This window comes from Falco cherrug, chromosome 5 (assembly GCF_023634085.1).
Source record: "Falco cherrug isolate bFalChe1 chromosome 5, bFalChe1.pri, whole genome shotgun sequence".
Lineage (NCBI taxonomy): Eukaryota > Metazoa > Chordata > Aves > Falconiformes > Falconidae > Falco > Falco cherrug.
In genome coordinates, this window is record NC_073701.1 from 26819108 (window position 1) to 26833778 (window position 14671).

Below are 14671 nucleotides of genomic sequence, written 5' to 3' on the forward strand. Positions count from 1 at the left end.
TAAACAAACAAACAATCAAATAAATAAATATATATTGCTGCCATCTTCCGCTGAATACTCCATGGGGCTGGCAGAGACATGGATACCCTTGCCGACAAGGACTGCCTGCTCTGTTTGTTCCTGGTGTTTTTGCCATTGCTTTTTTTATCCCCTGAATAGCAACCAGTGAACCTCAGAAGTGAAAGACAGGCATATTTATGCCTTTTTAGTTACAGCAGAATAAATAACTAGTTGTGAACTACTGCCTGTTTGTGCCACATTAACATGTAAATCATCCTACACCTGAGTTCAGAATTGCCCTGGGGCCCTCAGCTGGGGAGTAGGAAGAGATAAAATGAACATTCAGTAAAAGAAAAGAAAAAAAGCTACCCTGTCATGATCCATCACTCTTCGTCGTGCAGCCCAGTGCTGTAATGCTTTGCTATACCTGCCTCTGAAGGGGAAGTGTAATCCTTGGGAAATGTGGTACGATGACAGCTTCCTATTTTTGGTACTTCCATGCAAAGGTGTAAAAAATAACAGAGGCTTTGTGTATGCCTGTTCTCCAGGCTGCACTGGGAGATAGAAACTTCATTTCTTCAGCATAACAATCGAACCAAATGAGTGTGACTGCAGTAATCAAGACATTAACAGCATATAAGTAAGGCAAAGTTTGCAGGAAAAGGAAATATACACTCTCTGAGACACTCAGCCAATACTTTGTAATGAATAACTCATATGAGACTTTTTGCCACTTTTTCTTCTTTGTGAATCATCCTTAGAGAGATTGAAATTTTCTCTAGTGCTTTAGTTAACTAAGAGTACTAATCTTAGCATTGTACCTTTATAATTCCTCTTCTGTACCTTCAGTAATCTTCAGTTGATTATGACTATCTGTTATTCTGTATTTCAATTACTCAAGTAATTTTGCCTTCCTAAAATATTGCTGCTCATTACACTGTTAATCTTTAATTTCTACAAATATCCTCCAACATTAGTGTACAACTACATTATTAAATATTTTTACATGGAAATAGATTTGGTAAAATATTGATGGAAAAAATACCCAGAAGACACCTTCACTAAAAATTCTGGGCATAGTCTTTGCTGCATACAGAATAGCATTTAAAGGATAATTCAAGTTACAGGGCTTTAAGTTTGGAAATGCCAGATTAGTTGCTATCTGAGAGAGAATGATACATCTAACCTTCTGCTGTGTCTTTCCTGCAGGTTTTTGTTTTGTTCATTTTGACGGTTTGGAATTTTTTTAGTATTACTATTTTCTTCTGCATTTTCCTTTTTTGTTTTTCTAGCCCAGGCAATATTTGTTACATTTGAAAAGAACTAGACTATTGACCAGGTCACATGCTTTGAATTTTGCCCATTTTTTACTTCAGTTACCTAAACTTTGCAACCATCAGGAAAAAAACATTACTCAACAATTCCAAGTCCTAGAAATATTGTGTTGTAGATATAATTAAGAATAGAACGTTTAGATAATTTAATAAATTACTCAATGAAGGAAATCGGTAGCAAGGAAGCATATAGACTCATTTTCTCTAGAAATATTAACAAAGCATGCCTGTGAAAGAAGATGAAGAATAAAGGATCATGTAGAAAAATAAAATCTAATTTATCAAAGTTTAACAATGAATGGAACTTTTGGCAATTCAGATGCAATAATTCTTGTACAGAAGGTTTCCAAGTATATTACATACATAAATTTTCCACCAAATTGTCCAACTATATGTGCAAAATGTGTATTTCCATGTGCAAACTTGATGTGCAGAACAAGTGTTAACTCATACCAAATTGCAACTTCATTTATCTATCTATACATTGAACAATCTATACCGTAACTGTAAATTTTAATCCTCTACATCGAATTGCCTCTGTATTATGCTGTACTATACACAAATGTTCATTTCAGATGTCTGTGGGAAAACTTCTTCCTGGATGTGCTTTGGAAGGGATCAAATTATAGCTTAGTTAACTGCATACTTTTTGCAGTCATCTACATGCAAAAATATTACAAGAGGATAACTTTATATGCCTGTGCTTCTATAAAAAGGCTATCAGCTGCTGCCATCAAAAAAGAAAGCAAAAATCATAGGAATACAAGAGCAGGAAATGTTTTATGTTGTCATGACAACTGCCATTTCTAGTCTGGAGAGTTGACAGGGAAAACATGCATGCACAGAGGAACAGGAGAGAAAACTTTATAAGATGTTCAGGCCAAAATCAGAATTAAGCCAAACTGTCTCAAATATTTCCAAGGAAAGATGAAAAAAAATTGTGTTCATTGATTGATACTGAAAAATGTTGAGGAACATGTAAGTACAAAGAAAAAATCAGACCTGAAATGTTAAGGACTTGTGGAGTGTTTGAAAGGAAAGACACCAGTGTCGTTAAGAAGAAGGAAACCTGAATGCAAGTTTCCATTATTTAAGGTTTCATGAAAGCAAAAGAATTTCCATGGTATTTAAGGTTAATTAAGTCATGAAGACAGTGATGACATCTTTATCTAACAAGTTGTTTGTGAGGATAAATACCCTTCTCATGTTTCCAGAACTGGATTTTACTATAAGCACAGTTTGTGACATAAACAGGTATTCATTCAGCCTCCAGGAAAGGAGACGGCTTCCATGGCTGGGGTTTATCCTTCGACTAATTTCAGTTACTTACACAGACAAAGAGTCAAAACTTTTGTCACCACAGTTCTCAAAGTCATAACACTGATCCAAATTAAACAATATCCTGTTGATCACATCTCATGCCGTGAAACTTGAAAAGTGAAGGTAAAGTCTGAGATATAAGGATTTTTCTCCCCTCAGTCATTGAGTGTATTAAAAATATTCATAATTGGTAAGCTTGTAAAAACTCAAGCAAAAGAAGCAGACAAAGCTCAAAAATTGGATATATGTCAGACAAACCATATGAGGATAACATATGCCTCAAACAACATTGCAGCTTCATGGTTTGGTGATGTTTATTCTTGTAAATGTGGAAAAGTAATAAAAAATTATGAAACATAACTATCCAGAATAAGACAACATACTTTAAAATACTTAAAAAGTGACTTGTCCTGTGTGTTGCCTTACTGTTGAGGCAGATCCTCTTGCAAAGAGTAGTAAACTGAATGCACGTTACTATACTCCTTAGTCTTCTCTCACTCTCAAAAATTGTGCTTGTGCAAATTGTACATTTTACAAGAAATTCCAGATACTTCTGCGAATTGTGCCTTAAACAAAACATTTCCCTGTGCTGAAGCTAGCCTTACTGATGAGGAAAGGAGAAAGCTAGGTGTATTAATAATTAATCAGAGGAACTGTGGAAGCAGGAGGGAGCCAGGAAATCACTGAAACTTGTTTTAGGATACAGAAGACAATTAGAGCTTTGATAATAATAAAAGATTCAGAAGCAGCAAGGTCTATAAAAGGCTTTACAGGTACTTCCAAAGTGGAAGGAAGAAAAAATAAAAACAGATTCATTACTTAATAAAACAGGAAACTAAGTAATGCGTGTTGCAAGCTTATGTTCTCGGTGAACTCCCTGATTCAATTTTTACACAAAGACATTCAGATGCAACCAGATGCTTAATGCAATTATATTAACAGTGCACAGGTGTGCAGTTCAGTGGAGGAGCACAGAAAATTTCAGTGTATTACAGAATTTGTGGAAGGGTGTACTCTAGTGTTCAGGACCCAATGAACATGATTGAGAGGGCTAGGTAAAACGAACTTTTAACTTAGCATTTTATTGTTGTTGTTATTGGAAGAGAAGGAGGGCTCAGGAGACTGGAAAAAAAGGTGTGTGTGTGTATTTAGAAAGATCAATAAAGGCTGGGATAAAGTCTGGGAATTAAGATGATTCAGATTAACTTCATTAACAGGAAATAGATGAATGTTTAAAAAATAGCAATATAAAAGCATGTAGGAGAGACTAAGGAGTAATAAAAGAGCAAACAATTTGTTTGAGAAGCAACTTCTCCAAGCAAATAAAATATTCACTTTAACATGGTTACTAATACAAACATAATATAGATCCAGTATTGTCTTAACTTTAGTAAGGCTTCTGATACCAACTCACAGAATCAGGAGATATAGTTTGGGTAAGAAAAAAACCTTTAGGGAAAATTGCTATAAAATGGTCATATACTTCGCTGAAAAATTCTTCTTAGATCCAACTGTAAGGGTTTCTGTTCAAAAAGGAAGGCAAATAAAATCATGGTTTTCTCTTCTATGCCCGAATTCATGTCATTATTTCCATTAATGATTCAGATGATGAAAAGGATAATACAAAATACACAGATGACTCCAAAGAACAGATTAAAAACTTTTCAAAAGACAGGATCAGATTACAAAATAATCTCAGTAAGATGAGAAATAGTCTAAAATCTAGGAGAGCAGATCAGATAAAGGGAAAAGTCTGTAAGGAAGATGAACGATGCAGAATTACAAAAGAGGGAATTCAGGGCTCATTGGCAGTATTGAAGAAAAAGTACAGTGAATTATAATGAATTGCAAACCAGATACACATAACCAGCATGAAACAGTTACCAAACCTCCCAAGTCTCATTCTAGGATATCTTACAGAGAGCATAATTTACAAGGCACAGAAGATAACTTTTTCATTGAACTTGTACGAGGCTTTGCCAAGAATAATGTTCAGTTTGGAAACAGAGTTTTGGGGATCATTTGGAAAAATCAAAAAGTCAAAAAGAAGAATGGGTGGATTAAAAATGAAGTTCAAAGGAGCGGTATTTAAAAGATCTGCTTTAAGTCCAGAAAAAGGAAGAAAAAGAGCAGTGTCTGTGTGTAACCCATTTTCCAGTATGGCTACTGAGCAAAGGGAAGAACAAACTGGCTCAATATTCAGAAACATCTTAAATCAGAAAGTAGAAAATACATCTGTCTGTCAGCACAGTTATATTCTGGAAAAAGGGAGTTTGAGAAGGGGACTCGAATCTCCTTTTTTACAAAATAACATAGTAGTAATAATAAAAACAACAACAAAAAAGTCATCAGTTAAGACAAGCACGTTGCTGTGAGCTTGCCATACACATTGGAGCTGAGAGAAGATGGTCTGGATGGTTCTCCCCGAGGCAATGAATCTGTGACTCCAGGTTAGCCAAGACCCTGCTCTGTTTCGCAGTAGTTAACAGAAATAATCCAATTCTTAGTTGGGTGACCAGGGGCCCCTCACCAAAGGGCAGGGAGTAATAGTTCTCCAGGTCGTTGTGGTGGTACGGGTTATAGAATGTCACTTTCCTATTGATGTAGATATTTCCATAGTGGAGACTGCCAAAAAAAGCACAGTAAAAAATAGTTGGGGGTTCAGACGTGCTGATTTATTGGAATGGATTAAAGCTCTGATTCATGAAGATACTTAAGCAGTGTGTGACTTGCACATTAGAGTCATCTCTCAAACTGAGTGTGTTTTATTATAACTACAGGTGTAGAACACAGCAACTTCCATTAGGGTCTGATACATTCCAAACTTCATGGCAGAAATCTCTTCTCTTTTGCATGCAAAAATTAGAAGAGGCAGAACTTCACAAGTATGTTTCAAGAAATTAGGGAGCTGGACTAGATTGCAAAGAAGTGTCTCTATGCACTTCTCAGACTTTTTTTTTTGCCCATGTGTTGTGTTCACTTTAATCCTATAGCCCATGTCAGTCACTGTGATAAGACCATTATCGTCCTGCATCTTTCCCTGTTGTTGTTTGTATGGATATGTATGTGTCTATACCTATCAACTCCACTTTCCCACGCCCCAATTCTATACATCTTTTCCTTCCTACTCAAATTCAAAAAAACTGGTGACTCTACAGTAATAAATCCCCTAATGATTTCTTCATACAGTACAATGACAATTTTAAAAACTCTGAGAAAGAACCAAATTGTTCTCACACATTCCAGGTTAAACAAACACTTTCACTTCTCCCAGATACTGGGTTTCATTTCTTGCTGTTTTAATTCTTGCTTAATCATTTGCCTCTTTTGATTTGGTAGGGTTTGATGCCTACTTTGAACCAATGTAAAGAAAATATCCGTGGAGAATATATTTGACAGACAGGAGGCCACATGAAGTGCCTTAAAAATAACATGTTTATGGTACTGAATGTGGTGCAAGGAACCAAACCATGAATCTGCTTAAAGCATCAGTAAGGTTTGTATATATATTTGAACACAAAAGGAAATTCTAACTTCAAGATATATCCTGTGAGATCAATGATAATTATGTTTGCTTTGCAAGGATAAGCATCTCATCTCATTTAACATGCTTTCCCTTTCATCTTTACTGCATGGAGTAGATTGAGTATCCCTGTGTATTGCTTTTGGAGGTACCTGCCAGCAAATAAGAGTCAATGCAAACACACTCTGAAGTATTCTTTAACACATAAGGCTTACTGATCATTATATATCATAAAATTCAATCCACTTGCTAAATACATAAAATCACTAGGTTTTTAAATAAATGTGTGGGGTTTTTTTAAGAAAAGAACATGATTTATTGGTCATAAGGAGCAAGAACAGGAAAGGATAATAGTTCTCTGATTCACTGCAAATGCACATAACCTATTAAATAATCCAGATGAATGTAAAAAGCAGCCACATAATATTCACTCAGTTACAAAAATAGAATAAATTGGAAGTTTCCAACGGATGAAATGTAAGAATAAATTATTCAAATTTATGGCTCACACAGAGGACATTAGCACAAACAATCCTTAAAAATAGTTATTTTTAGTAGGACAAATACATCACCATTCAAAAATAGTTGTCTGACACAGAGACATATGAATGGAGGGGTTGACTGTACTTTTCCCTGGTCTGATTAATTTTTGATAATTTGAGAGATCCATAGAATTAGGCAGTGGCTTAACAGATCTCTCATTAGATTTTTGTACGTAAATAGTATGTCACCCATATCTGAGTCGCATAATTACCAAAGTATGGATAAAGTAATGTATGGCAGATATGTCCCATGCGGCAAAATAAGCGCAGGGACCAACAGCTTCTACTTATGGAGCCTGCTTTGGAACCAGTCAGGAGTTTCAGCGTAGTACAAACCCTGTGTGAGTGCAGCCATGCTGTTCTGAGAAGTGAGCTTCTGCCCATGTCCATAGTATTGCACTGTTATGCAACATATATATACGTATATGTATGTGAGGGTGGGTGCACTGGCTTGGTGGTGCTAGCTCAGGGTCACTGGGGTTAATTCATAGCTCAGACATGCCTCTTGTACAGTCAAAAAGCAAATTCTTGAAGGAAAGCAAGTGGTGATGCACCATTCCATGAACTCTCTTTGCTTGCTGTGGCTGGGAAAATATTTTCTAGAATGCAAAAGTGTGGAAAATACTTTTTACCACAAAAATACAGGTGTAACAACGTATAAAATTGTTCTGTTTTCTACACTGAATTATTTTTAAATGCTAAATCAAGTTCAAGAGTTTGGTCCTAATCTTCAAAGTTCTCCAGAAATTTGTCCCAGAGCAATCAGCAACCAGATCACACTGAGTATGACCTCCCATAGTGGCACCTGTCCTCTCCTATGTTGGCACTGTTGAATTTACCAGAAAAAAATGCAGGTCTAAGACAGGAGAATTAACCCTTTGTATTTCTACAGATGTAAAGTGCCACAGGCTTCATCGATGTCTGAACAAACATAAAAGACATTTCTCCATCTTAGCTCTTTGCAATACAAATTCCCTCAGTACAAATGGATGAAGAATCATGTAATTGTGTGTATGGCGAAAAAGCCTACAAGATTAGGGTGAGTATACAAAAAGCTGAGATGAGAAGACTTCTACTTTATTCACACCAAAATGAGAAGGACTGGAAATGTAAAATAAGGAACTATTGTTATAAACATTCATTTTCAGAGATCCATCATTCACAATTCACATAAAAGTTTTAGGTTCAGCAACAGCAAAAAGCTTTTATCAGAATAATTTTGACTTTAAACACTGTTTGTTAAATAACTGGAGAAGGCCCAGAAAAAAATTAACAGTCCCAGAGTAAAAGCAATTACATCAGAGTTCTATAAATTCTCCGTGTGAATGTTCTGTAGGTGGAAAGTACATTTATGACTAGGAGTAGAATGACATCTGTCTGTGAAATGTGGTTTTATTTGTTGTTGCAGTCTTGTGTAGGAAGTAGGTACCTCAAAAATGTATGGTTTTAACCACATTGTGCAGTTGATACAAATAAGTTGGTGGGGGAGGGGGGGGAGCAGGTTCTTGTAGGTTTATTTTGGATGATGAATAATTGTATAGTATGTTCTAGTGATATCATATAATGAAAACAAAGCCCTTGAAGAGATTTTTCTGTAATTGTGGTGTACCCATATGCAGGCAATACATCTCTGCTCAGCTGTTAGAACATGATGTTGGGGCACTTTGAATCACCTTCCCCCACATGGCCCATGTAGACAGGACATCCTCTGGATCTTTGGAGACCTCTTCATTGTCTAGATCGTTGTAGATAACTTCCAGTGCTACTAGTTCTCTCAGGTACTGGGTGCCTTCATCTGTGGTAATCCACTTTCTGGGGAGTTCACAAGATCTTCCTTGAATGCGTATCTCGCCCTCACACTTGAAAGGAGCCATCTTCAGAGACTGCAGATGGCTGCCTCTTTTCCAGTTCCTCTCAATTCCCTGGTTTCTAACAAGGGATCCCAGCTGCTGGGCTCCTTTGCCTTCCAGTTGTTGACTATCAGCCCTATTATCCAGGCACTGGAGCAGCCAGGCAGCAATCCACTCACTTGGCTGGCAGCTGTCATCTTTCCACATATCTTGAAGTTCTGACAAGGTCAGGGACCCGGGTAGTTTCTGCTTCCTGCCTGAATTCTTTCACTCCTTCCTCCAATTTCTTTGTCAAAGGACCAGCCTCATGATCAAAATTTTCCTCTTCTTCCTCCTCCCTTTTCTAATCAGTACAGCCCTGTTGCTCTTCTTACCCACTATTTATTGAAATTTCACTACTGGGGCAATTACTTCAGTTGTTTGTGTCCCTGTCTCCACCATGGTACTTGCAGATGCAGTTTGGGTCCCTGCCTCAGCCACAGCCCCCTGAGAGTCCTGAACTGGGGCTCGATGGGCACAGGCCAGGCCCCAGGACAGTACCAGAAGATGTTGGTGTTCATGGGGGTAGTTAAGGTACCCTTCTATCAGGTGGCACATCAGCGTGCCAGGGTTGCTTGCCCGTTCAGGTGTGGAGTCCCAGATTATGGGAGGTGATAACCGTCCTAGGAATCTGCCCAAATCCTTCCACACACTCTGCACCCCTGCACTGGCCGCCTCAGGCCACATTTCAGTATTGCCTCACCCAAAATCTGTTTTCTCTTACACCAGGACAAAACCAAATTCTACAAACCCCATAATATGCCAACAGTATTAATTAACAGTATTAAACCACTCACATAAAGGTAAGCAAGGACCTCAGGAGCCTGCATTAAAAAAAAAACATCCAGGGCAGGGAGAGGGAAATGCATTCCCTCGTCTTCTCCACAAGATAGCTCCTCCAGTACAGCAGAACCATCAATGCCAGGATAAAACACATAGCCATTATCTCTATTAACATGTTCCCAAGCTTAGAAAAATAGAGATAAGCAGTTCAGCTAACAAACTTGGTGACCTGCACAAGAGCTTGCCTGTGCCTATAATTACTATAGCTGTAGCACACTTAATATAAAACTGCTGTTGCCTTGCCCCATGTTGGTTGCCAAAAAGGACTGGGGTGGGATGACCCTGGCTGGATGCCAGGTGACCACCAACCACTCTATCACTCCCCTCCTCAGCAGAACAGGGAGGAAGAAAAGAAGATGAAAAAAAACACTTGTGGGTCAAGATAAAGGCAGTTTAACGCAGCGATAGCAAAGGTTGTGTGTGCAGAAGCAAAGGAAAACACAAGATGTTATTCCCTTCTTCCCACCAGCAGGCAATGTTTGGCCACTTCCCAGGAAGCCAGGCTTCAGTATGCACAGTGGTTGCTCTAGAAGACAAACATGGTAAATAATGAATGCTCCCCCCCCCCTCCCCCCCTCTTTCTCTTAGCTTTTATATCTAAGCAGACTTCATATGGTATGGAACACCCCATTGGTCACTTTGGGACAGCTGTCCTGGCTGTGTCCCCTCCCAAGACCTTGCCCACCCCCAGCCCTCTGGTGAGGGGTCAGGGGGAGGTTGGGGAGACAGCCTTGATGCTGTGTGAGTGCTGCTCAGCAGCAGCCAAATCCCTGGTGTGTTATCACCAGCTCTAGCTACCAGTACAAGCACAGAGCTATGAGGGCTGCTATGGGGCTCAGCCAGATCCGATACAGTAATGAGTAATTTGCTATATTGACTTTGCAAGTTAATATTTGGCTGGTAATATTATAAGAATGCTGGTAATATAAACTATATCTCCAAATGAAAATTTAGCTTGATCAGTGCAAATGAAGATTAGTTTTATATACAGAGTTTTAATAAAGAAAAGGTCGCATTGCTTTTGGATGCCAGAAAGTTATGGAGAACAAAATACAATTCTATTATCATTATTTTTATAATTATCTTTGTAACTTTGCATAATTTTTAAAGCTCAGTCTAAAAACCCATTCACTTAATGAAATTTGGATCAATATTCATCAACACAATAGTAACTGATGGTCTAGTCAAAGAAGAGCCAAAATATGTTTTAATGCATGGCAATCAAACACAAGATGATCAGTTAAAGCAGTTCACTATCTGAATTCTGTAATTGATTTTAAAAAACCCTCTGCATAACTTTTCCCTCACTTCTCAGAGCTTTGTATAGCTGCATTTCAATATCAAAAGTCTTTACGCCCTAGCATGATACAGAAAAAAAAATTTTTGAAAGAGGGAAATTTTACACTGGATCCTCAGTTGCATGAGTGGGATAAGAAAAATTCTTAAAATACATATTGCATGACAGTGAATTCTCATTTCATTCTTCCCCAGAGCCATTAATCTATTGAAGTCTTTGGAATTATGTCAGTTTATATTGGTTGTGATTTAGGGTTTTAATGTAGAGACTTCTGACTGTAAGAGTGCATAGTGATCCTGAACACATTAGCATATTCTGGGTGCTGAAATTTAAGCCTTTTTAAAGTACTGAGGGTAGACATCCAAAAGTTGAAGAAGAAAAAGCCAATTTAATCATGCATTGAATTGCAGTCTGTCCATCAAAAGTTTTGTGTTAAGGGTCATTCTGCTTGTTTCGTGAAAAAAAAGGAGAAAGGGCCACAGGAGAAATCTTACAGAATTTAAGCATACTGCCTTTCCATTAAGTATTTCACTGCCAGCTTCTTGTCCAAAAGAACAGAGTAGTGTGAAATGGGAAGTTCTGGTTTTTCATGTAAGGAAATATTGTATGGTTTGTTTGCATTATTGTTCCAATTCAGCCAGTCTTCATTAGAGAGCAGCCCCATTGATATCTGCGGGAAATTATATAATAACTCCTTTGTATGCCTTCTCTTAAATGTTAAATGTAATTATTCTGTCCCTTCACAAAGCATTCTGCAATTACTCAGAAGAGATACCAAGAAATCACAGCCTTATCATAGAATGAACTATGTTTTGTGAACAGAATACCTATTATCTGTGAGAAAAAAAGGTGTAATTTGTCCTTTTGCCTAGGGCTTGCTGGCTTATATTGCACAGCACAAACTGAGGGAATAACTTCATTTGTACCATCTCATTTTGCCTTTGAAAGAAAGGGATGGGGTAAAATCCATCTAACCCACTCTTTCATTCAGGCATAGAATGCATTCAACACCCTCCTAAGGATAACAACAACACCTTCATTCAAGACAAAAGGTTTTCTTATTATTATTATTTATATTCTGCTTCAATACAATTTTCTCTTTTGAATTGATCTCAGTAGAGAGCTCGCTTGGTCCACAGGAGTTCTTGTTCTTTGTTTTAATCTATTTTAAACTTCTGTGATTCTGAATCTTGGGGTCCAGCCTAAATCCCAGTTTTTGAAAGGAAAAAGAAGCTGAGGATGATGACGATGATTAAATATGGCCAAATTCTTGCAGTAATCAAAAGTATATTAAATTGTTTGTGAGAGTCTGCATATATGTGCATGTATTAAATGAGTGGTTTTCAACCAGAAGCCCTAGGGCACTTCGGAAACCGTATGCTACTACTCATTTACATAAAGCAATGGAAAAAAGAAAGAGCATTAACAAAAGGCTTAATTTTGCTAGATAATGACAACATCTGCACATTCAGTAGACTTCTTTTAGGCCTCTACATACCAGTACTAGTATAGAATTTTGTAAGCATCAAAATGGTATCTGGATTTCTCAGTTTTCTTAGAATTATGGCATGCTTTCTGGAAGCTGATTTTCACCATTGTTTTGAATGCCTAAAGCACATTGTTTGTTAGACCTTAGGCCTGAGTGGCTACATTACCATAAGAAAAATTTATAGAAGATGATGCCTACAACAATGGCAGACAGTCTGCTTTAAAAAAGGATATGTAGCAGCATCTACCTGGGCTTCCTTCCACTCTCATGAGAGGGGTTATCATAGGTGTAGGAGGTTGGTGGAACTGGTGCTCTGACACATGGGCCACACACCTGATAAAAGGTTTTTATTAGTAGGACTGACAGTGCAGTCCCCAGAGGAAAGTGACCATTCAAATTTCCATATGCAAATTTGACAGAAGGGATCTTCCACTGATGACATTGTACTATGAAATGGTCACACACCTTCATAAAGGGCAGGTTTATGAAGAATTAAGCCCAGATTAATGATTCACCTGCCTAAACTGTTATTCAGAAGTTACAGAAGGCAGTAGATTGCTTAAAACCATCTCAGAACACCATTCCTCAAACTTCCTCAACTGAAAGACCACCTAAGATTCCCAGCAAAACACCTTAAAACTAATTTAGAGAATACTTTCCACTAAAAGAGCGACAGGGAAAGGAGAAGGAGGGGTTGGCTGGGAATGATGCAATAATGGCTTTACCACCATCTGTGTAATCAGTGAACACCTTGCATGGGTATGGAGTGTGGAAATGGGACCATGAAGGTATAATCCACAATGAGATCCTTGCACATCATGTGACTATAAGGATGGGTATATAAAACTGCCTTCCTGAGCTCTCATTTGCCTCCATGTTCCAAATAGAAATAAGTGCTGCTCAAAAGTGCTTCAGGGAGCTGACTAGTCCTTGTCCAGCATTGTAACGGAATGGAAATTTCAGCTGATGGTCAAGAAAATGCAGACACTATCTGCCATGGTGGGTAGTGGCTAGGTTCCAGTGCTTAGTAAACTACCCTCTGATGTTTTCCATACAACTGGTTGAGAAGCATCAGTGTGGAATGACATCTAGTAATGATCTGATCTTCACTGTGTATCTGTTATATCCTTTTTAGTTTTCCTATATAACCTCCTTTTCTTTCACCAAAAGGTTTACAGATAACTTTCTCACAGTGAAAACTCAAGCTAAAGACACCCATGGCTTCAATTTTCAGACCAAAGTTCTATCAGCTTTCATGTGACACAGAGCAGCATAAGCAACTGGTAGTAAAAGGCAAAAAAATGCATGCAGCATTTGGCCTCCAAGCTGAGCTTTGGCAGCCTCCCAGTGTCCAGATGCCAAAGGCAGAACCAGTTCAAACTATTTCATAAACTCAACAAATATAAGAAACATGTTGAATAAAGATGAGGTTTCGTATTCATACTCTTCCAAAATAAGAAGAGAAATTTTTTTAGGAATTTAGGCATCAGGAAAAAGTCAACAGCTAAGACAGTGATGCAGTGTATTACACTGCCCAGGAAGGTTGGGGAGGCTCCATCACCAGAGTGCTGTTAGACTAGGTAAGCATACAAAAACACAAGAACTTCCACTTCATGCCAGGAGGATGGATCACACACCTCTTTCAGTCTTATTTTGTGTGTTATTTTTGGTATGTTTTTAACCCATGCAATGCCTGCATTTTCAAGACAGCTGCTCAGCAAAGTGCTCAGAAAGAAGCTGCATATCCACAGGCCTACACGTCAGATACTGTCACAGTAAGCACTTTCCACAATTTTAGTTAAGTTACTATTTTCCCAAAAGAAATGATTCCCAATAAACATTTATTTTGAATAGGCTATCATGTAATAGGTGTAAATTATAAAAAACTTGCTACATTTCCTAAAAATGCTCACAGAGGTTGTGTGTGATGCCTTCTGTGATCACTGGTGAGATGTTCTGTTGCTAAAGAAATCCAGAGCAGTAAAATCTGCATACAGCAAACAAAGCATTTACATGTGAGATTTCCAGCAGAGTAGCTTGCTACCAAGGGATGTTGCTTTCTAATCAATAGAAAAATTCATCATGGACTAGGAATATACTCAGTTTACAGCTCAGTGTGTTTTCAGACTACAGGCAGTGTACAAGTGGGACAGAGCTTGGGTTAGTATGACCTGCATAAAACAAGGTGTGAAAAGACCATTAGTCCTCCTCTTACACAATGAAAAATCAAAAGATAGTATTGGTAACTGAAAAACTATATACTGGTATGTTTTGAGGTTATCTGCTTAGAAGGAAACACAACTGTGTAACTTTTATGAAGCCGTTCCTAAAAATGCTTTGCCAAAACTTTTGGTCTGTATTCATATACGGAAAAGATGGTTCCAGTTCAGGATTTTTAAGAGTGGGACAGTAGAAGGGACGGTCTGGGATTTTA